Here is an 8743-nt window from a genome sequence, read left to right on the forward strand (position 1 = left end):
CATTTAAATTTAAAAATAGAAATGGTCTTGTACCAAAACCCTCTAGTTAAAACTTTTTTCTTTGTTCTACTTACCCGGAATCTAGGTCAAACCATCTAGAAATTCTTATCTCTTTTGTCTACCAAAATATCATTGTCTATTGTTCTTCCGATAAATAATAAACTTATTTGTATTTACAAATACTACAAAACTCAAATACTGCAAACTTCTGTCAATCAACAAAACTGCCGGCACTGGTTCACTTGTTAGGATTGAATGTTCTTCTCTCAAAGGTTAGCAACAGATAACAAAATTCACGTCTTCCTAGCCTAAATCAAATCAAAGGTCTCCTTCCACCAGTCTAATTTCAAATTTCTATTTTTTGTTCTCGATAAAAAGAATGGTTAAGTGCTATGTTTGGTCCGTACTTTTATATAGTGCAGAAGTGTGGAGGCTAAAATCGATCATGAACTAAATTGAAGCATTGGAAATGTGGGTTCATAGACGAATGCTAAAGATACCTTGGACAACAACGAAAACTAATGAAGAAGTACCTGAGGAGCGTCAACAAAGATAAAAAACTGCCAAAGACTGTTAAACATCGAAAAATGTCTTATCTGGGACATATACTAAGGGGAAGTCGATATAAAATATTACAACTGATCCTTAAAGGCAAAATAGAGGGCCGTAGAGGTGTAGGAAGAAAACAAGTTTCTTGGTTAAAAAACATTCGAGAATGGACACACATATCAAATGCAGGACAATTATTCCATATTGCAGAAGATCAAAGCCTTCGCAATGGTGATCGCCAACGTCGAATAATTCTGATACAGCACGCGAAGAAGGAGAATAAGCAAATATAACAATGGACCCTACCTAATTTACTTTCTAGTTCCCCAGAGTTGTGAAACCGATACGAGACCCAAAAAAGACCGCTATTCCCTAACATTTTGTTTATCAAAAAACCGTTGAGAATAGGTAAACGGTTTTTCCCATGATATTACCCATGACACATATGCAATGCAATTTTAGTATGCGAATATTGCAGTAAATCAGTATGAAAAGCTATATTTTGCAGTATTTGCAATAAAAGTGCTTTCCATAAAAGCTGTTCTAAAAGGGCATCTCAAATAACCAATAATATTGTCTGATGTTCACATTGTAAATAAAGCGGGGTTATGGTACCTAAAAGTGTAAAAATTGCTTCTGGAAAGAGCAGTAGTGACGAAAAAATATCTGTTATCAATGAGTCATTATAGCGATATGTGAAAAAATTACAGAAATATAAATATTTACTTTATGTTCGAAAAGCTCGATCAACTCATTTTTGAAAGTCGAAGTTGCCTGGTTGAAACAAAAGCATTAAAAAATGAAAATGAGCAGCTAAAATCCTATCAAAACATTTAAAGAAAAAATAAGTAATTTAGAGTGTGTCAAAATCTCTTGCAATTTTGAATTTATCGGTACACAAGTAAGGGAAGAGTTAGTACTGATTCTGTAGTTTTGGATATTGCTAACAATCTGCTACAGTATAATATTCAAGTAACAGAAATTAAAGAATGTACGAAGGAGAACACAAAAAGAGATTATAGTTGCACAATTTGCAACCCAAGCAATAAAAAACAATAATGAATAATGAAATGTCGACAAGCGGAAAAAGTTAGACTCGCATAATATGCACAGCTGTAACAAAAACAATAAAACAAAAACCAAAGTATAATTGTCAATGAGCGTCGTACATAAGATAGCATAAATTTGTTTAATCTAGCATAGGAAACTAAAAAATTTAAAGGTTATAAATATATATATATATATATATATATATATATATATATATATATATATATATATATATATATATATATATATATATATATATATATATATATATTGATACGATTGGGGTTTATAGAAAATAATTTATAAGTTATATACTACATAATTTTAGATATATCAAGTATTTGCTTATTTTAATAAGTTAAATACTAGAGAATTTAATAAAAATTATTTATGTGAGGGCATTTTTAAGAAATTAGCATATAATAATTGTAAAAAGTTGTAGTTTAATGTTGTAAATATATTTAAGTGAGCCATGTGCATAGGCAACCAACTATACGTGTGAGTGATAGACAGATATACATACTCTCCAAGTGACATTTTAGGAAATAATTGGGAATATAAAGTGGGGTTATAATAATAATGTTAGTTTAAAATGTTTAATTTATATATATTTAATGATTTAAATGTTTATTCTGATCTGAAAAGCCTAAATGCCAACAAAATTCTCGATAGATAAGTATGGAATTCTCTAGATCACCGGAGATGGCCTTGTTTGCGAAATGGTTTGTTCCAGAAAATTCAGACATGTATTTAATAGAACAAATGGAACGTGATTTATTGCCAGATGATTCTAGAACAGAAAAAAAGATATAAATACCCGGTGATTTGGATTAGAATCGATCAGTTATGAGTTACAGTTACTATGAGTCCAGTTTATTATGAAAGTTAGTAGACACGTTTAGTTAGTGAAGTAAATTGTTCAGAATTTTCAAGAAGGCAGTCAGAAAAGTTTAGTAGGAAATATGAAAGTTAGTTGGAGTCAGTGAATCAGTTACAAATAGTCCAATTGTTTAATATAGTGAGTTAAATGAAGATTAAAAATTATGCATATATTTTAATGCACATTTATAATTATACACAAATAATTATTGAAGATTAAAAAAAGTATATTGGAAGAAATTAAAATTATATTATGATTGGAGATTGGTATAAATCAACTTATAATAATTATATGGTGATTGGATATTAGTATCTTGAAAAGAAGAATAAATATAAATGCTGTTTGCTGGTTTGCTTGGTGGTTTATAAATGCTGGTGAAGAAAAATATATCTTAAATTGGTAGAAGCTGATAATTGGAAAAAGTAATTTCACAAAAACAAGGATAACCGAAGTACGAAGACATTCAATGGTGATTAGAATTTATATAGTGGAAAACAGTTCATTTAGGCATTCAGTGAAAGAAAGGTACAAAATTTTGTTAATATAATTTAGTTAGTGTCATAACAATTTTCATAACAATTTCAATTTTGAAGATAGTTTGTTTAAATTTTACATTGTCTATAGAATTTAATTAGTTTTATAAGAATATCAATTTAAAGATAGTTTATTTTAAATTTACATTGGCTAGGTTAGATATATATGTGTGTTTCATAATAGTTATAATAAAGATAATTTAAAAAAGTACTTACAAACTAATTCTTTGAGAACCGCGATAAAAACCCTATATTATTAAAAATACTCATTGCTCATCATTCAAACAAACAATACATCATAACAATATATATATATATATATATATATATATATATATATATATATATATATATATATATATATATATATATATATATATATATATATATATATATATCTACGGCATAAAGTAAACTCCGCCCATGTTAAAATTAAGGTTCAAGTGAGCTCCGCGGTGAAGTGGACACCGATATACGGAGCTCACTTGACCATTCCATAATATTGGCTGTGTCGATTCGTTAACATGTATAGTTTCATAATTTTTAAAAATTTTGTAGAGTCCATAAGTACCCCTGTATCATAAATGTATATCGCTTAGTTCACTTGTATATATTATAGGGGTCGTTCAGGTCTTTTTCACTGTATATTGGAACCATAAGTATATCGGTTTAAGTAAGCTCTGATAGTTTGGCAACTATGCGATTAAGCCGTATATTTTCAGCGTATATTCTAAACGGTTCATACAGACTCCTTAGTCCTTATTTTTGTTATCATTCATACGCATTACAGTATGTAATAGATATGTCTACTACCAAATACCTGTTTTTGGTAGGTAAGTGCTTTTCTAAAAATAGCTTTATAGATACAAAAGGATTTCGTTACCAAGTTGGATGTTTTTTTTATATGCGGAAATTTCCTAATGCATTTAGTTAACGTCAGTATGTCTTTATATGTTTTATTTAAGAATCCGATTAATATGAACTTGATTTATTTCATCCATCTATTGTTTTACGATATCTTGTAGCTTCTTTATTATTTTATTTCTGGTTTTGTTTGTATACTACATATAATTCTGGATAGGTTATCTTAAAATAAATATTTAAGTGCTAAAATAGATATTTTTGTGCAAAAATGGATAGTAGTCCGCAAAAAATGAAAGAATGCTTAATTTATCTAGCCAGAATATATCACTTTACCAATATTACATACTCCTGAATGGTAAGGTAATTTAGGGGTAATATCTAATCAATATAAGTGGAGTTAGTGTCCAATTTGCAATGATTTTTATAAGCAATAGCTTACTGACTGTACTCTACATGTTCAGTTTAAATAATTAAACCTTGTCCCTTCAGAAAAGAGCAATTTAAATGGCAAAGTCAACTAAGAAGGTGTGAAGAATCTTTTACCACCCCACATTCACACAAGTTAACCGGTGTTTGCAGGCAAGAGTCCTCCCGAGGGTTCAGATGGCGAGGATTAGCTTTTTTTTTGGTATATCTTACACACGTGTTGATCAGGCCAGTTTTTTCTCGATTTTAGTCACAAAATGGGCTTGTATTCGTGGAGTATATGTTGCGAATCTAGATTTTGTTTCTTTCGTTCCTTAGCTACTTATCTTCGAATATTAGGTGTCTTGGTAGCTACGATATTGTAGAGCTTATGTATGGATGTGAGTCTTAATATCCGCTGAATTTGGATGACTAATTTATAGCTAAATCTACGAGTTAAGTATGTGTTGGTGTCATTCATACTGGCAAGGTATATTCGGCAGCAGAAGCATAGAATGCAAGCGTTTACGTTTTAAGGGTGGAAGGATGTGCTTCTCATTTTTAGCATAGAATGCAAGCATAGAATGCAAGCGTTTACGTTTTAAGGGTGGAAGGATGTGCTTCTCATTTTTAGCTGACAAGTTTGCGGAGAATAATACTTCTGGTCCTCAGTGTGCCTTTTAGTTTTAAACAAAGTTCTGTGAATGACTAAGTGTAATACAAACTATCTTCAAGATATTTATAGCAAGTCCAGAGTATAAGGATTTCATGACACTATTGGATGTTCAGATTTGTGAAAACGTCTGTGTTGGGGACATTAAAGTAGCACACCTGAGTTTTTCCGGGGTTTGGCTTAAAAATGATTTATAGGCTATTTTTATTGTGTTTAACGCATGATTTTGATTTTTCTCCACTTCAGCAATAAAAGTTTTTGGTTGTGCAATAATAGATGTGTCGTATACATAATAAAAGTCCTAGTATTTACTGGTATGGGTTGATGGTTTGTGTACATTTTATACAGTGTAGGTGCCATTACGCTACCCCAAAGGAGACCGTTCTTCTGAGTTCTCCATCTGCTATTCTTAACATTGAGAAATACCAAAAATCTTCTGGTGTGTAGGCATACGCTAGTAAAACAAGTAAGTTTATTACCTAAGGAGATATATAGATTTTGAAAAAATGCCCTCTTATTTAAGGTGTCGTAAGCTGCAAATTGCTGCTTATATTGACAAATACCACTCCTCATAACTGATATCTTTCGTACCCATCTTTGCTGTGTTGGGCAAGATTTAGTATTTGTGACGTACATGATCTTCCCTGTCTGTAGCAACTTTTGTCTTTTAATTTGAGTTTTTCTTCTGTTTTACCTCTTGAGGAGTATTTTGTAAAGCAAAATAAATATATTGACCAATAGCTTTTGTGGTCGTTGAAGTTTTTGCCATGTTTAAGCAAGGCAACAACTTTGTCTTTGCTTTGTTTGTCTGCAGAGTTTGGATATCAGTAACTGTTGTATTTTTGGTCCAAATTTTATAATAAGCTTTGTGCTCAGATCATCAGTCAGTGCCGTACTATTCTTTATTATATACATAGATAGTGGATCCAAGCTCAACATCGTTAAAAGTTTCCTTCAGCTGACTGGTTTTGTCCTCTCTCATTTTAAGTTTTTCTTTGCTTCTTTGCCGGCAGAGATAGCACTTTCACATTTATTATGTGATTTTCAGCGATCAGCTTAATACCAAATACACTATTTTTTGCCCTCTATGTATTTTCTGCACTAGAAATACGTCACATTTGTGCTAAGCGCATATGTCTGTTAAGGTTAAGTAAAGTAAAGTGTCTTTATCTCTAGATATGCCCTTAATATTTATAGACATAATTAGAATAATCGATCCTAAAAAGGACCGATTTGACAAAAATCATATTGAACGGGTGATTCTGATTAGCCGATTAATTAATTATTTATTACCCAGGGTACAACTGATTACGGTGGTCTTATTTGTACTCAAATTTTCGTAAAGGCTTCTCTTTTGAACCCCATAAGAAATGGCTAATTAACTTTTCATTAAAAATAATTTTACATACTCGACGATATTTCGAATCAGATTTGTATAGTAATAACTATAGTTAATATGGAGTCTCTTTGTGAAAAGTAAATGAGTTTGTAATATCGGTTACAACTTATATATGAATGATAAGGACATAAAAGGTTAAAATAAGTGCACAGAATTTTAACTAAATATATCGGCGCCATTGTTCAGGAGATGGATTTATCCCAGAGATTAAAGGTTACATGTATATTCCAGGTTCTATTTACGTATTTGCATTACTAAAAAAGTATATTTAAAATAAAGGCCTTAAGATATCTTTAGATTCTATGGAAATTAGAATCTATGGAAATTAGCAAATTAAAAAATACAGACATAATTCTGAATGACCAAATTGAGACAAACAGTTGTCTCAAGTATTGTTTATATTGTAAAGGTCATCGTCATAGTATAGTCAGAACGCAACAAGGTTCTATTAGCTTTATTGCTTTTTGTCTCCTCATTCCTATTGAAAACTAAGCCACGTAAATAACGTTTTAAAAATATATGTCAATATTTCTGAAGTGCCTTTCCTAAGATAACTTTTATTAAGCCTAGTTCGTTTGACTACATGTAATGGCTTTGATAGTTCCCAACAGATAAGTATTGATTGATTGATTGTAGGTTGGATAGCAGTTGGTTGTACAGGCATGTGTTGATAAATATGATGGGTCGGTAGGTAGTCCCATTATTACTAAATCTGACCATATGTTACCTCCCCTGTTGATTCGTGGACGTCCTAAGGGCATTTTTTCTCTCGGGGAATTCTCACAGTTTAACTTGGCAATGCAGTTATTAGAAAGCCTTTGGATATAGCCAGCGTAACTTTGGCGTTGAGATTTAGTCTCTTGTATGACGTTGCTATCTTTATATATCTGTTAGACCTTGGCATTAGTTCCGGTTCGGTATTGGTTAGTATTCGGACCTTTGTAAGTTGGAAAATAATTCTGATAACTTTTCTAGTAATCCTGATTTAATTAATACCTAAGTTTTACTTACATTGTTTTGTCAGCGTTCTCGTTACATTTTTAGTCAATAGTTTAATCACTTTTTTATATATCCTGATTTTAGGGATTTGTATTAGACTTATGGATTTAAAAGTGTTATGTGGGTTATATTTACATTAGTTAGCTACCTGAATATTCCATTTTATTTCTTATGTGACAGCGTTATCTACGATACCTAAAACGCTGCAATCTTTCAAAATTATATGGGTTTATTGTTACGTTATGCCCTACTCTACGTCCTCTCTCTTGTATGTTAAAGAAAATTTATTTAGTTTTCTCATTACTTACTATCAGACCGTTTTTTACTGCTAATAGCATTATTTTATAGCATTCTAATATCTAATCTATGGATTAAATCCGGATAGTAAATAGATATTTTTCACTTTCTCGGAGAAAAAATATTCTAACATACAAAATGCTATTAAATTGCTAAAACCTTTCTTGCATATTATATTTACTTATGAGGGACAGCAGCAATATCAGTACCATAATAAGGCGTATAGTCCTGGACTGGCTAATCGTTGGATAATTGGAAGCATGAGTGTAGCAGTTTTAATGTTTTCGGGACTGCTACCTGGTATCGGAGAGCAGAGATATCAGTACCAAGTTAGTGCATATAGGAATTGTTAATTGAACTTTATTATTATTAAACAGCACTATATTTCCTAGTAAAATCGTCATGACTTTACAGTTATACAAATTTTCGAACGTTGGTTATGGAAACATCATATACATACCACCGGATTTCCTAGATCGACATTCAGCAAAATCCTTTTAATAATGATACGGGAGTAAAAATATAGATATTTGGGAGCTTACATCAACAAAGGATTGGATTAAGACTAAGAAATCAGGGTACGAATAGAAATGGCAAGGGCAGCGTTCTAAAAATTCAAGCAATTGTTCTGTGACAAAAATCTGAATACTGTTAATAGTTAGGAAGCTTTAAGCCTTTGAATTTTGGATATACCGGAGAATGTTGAGAATTCCATGGACTGCCAGGGTCACCAATGAGGAAGTGCTGAGAAGGATGGGTCGAGACAAAAAATTGTTGAGAACAATAAAAGTACGCAGGACTGCATACCTGGGACACATACTAAGGAATATAAAGTCTTCTGCAGGCCATCATGCAGGGTAGAGTCGATGGCAAAAAGGGATAGGTAGAAAGAGGAAGTCATGGCCGCGAAATATTCGTGACTGGACAAACATGACTGTAGACGAATTATTTCACGTTGCAAAAGACAGAGATACTTTTAGAAATGTGGTCGCCAACCTCCGTTAATGGGGACGGCATAGGAAGAAGAAGAATGATACGCTAAACAAAAAAAAACAGAGATGAAGTTAGGCGCCAAGAAACTCTGTGTTATAAAA

The sequence above is a fragment of the Diabrotica undecimpunctata genome, chromosome 9, assembly GCF_040954645.1.
Source record: "Diabrotica undecimpunctata isolate CICGRU chromosome 9, icDiaUnde3, whole genome shotgun sequence".
NCBI lineage: Eukaryota > Metazoa > Arthropoda > Insecta > Coleoptera > Chrysomelidae > Diabrotica > Diabrotica undecimpunctata.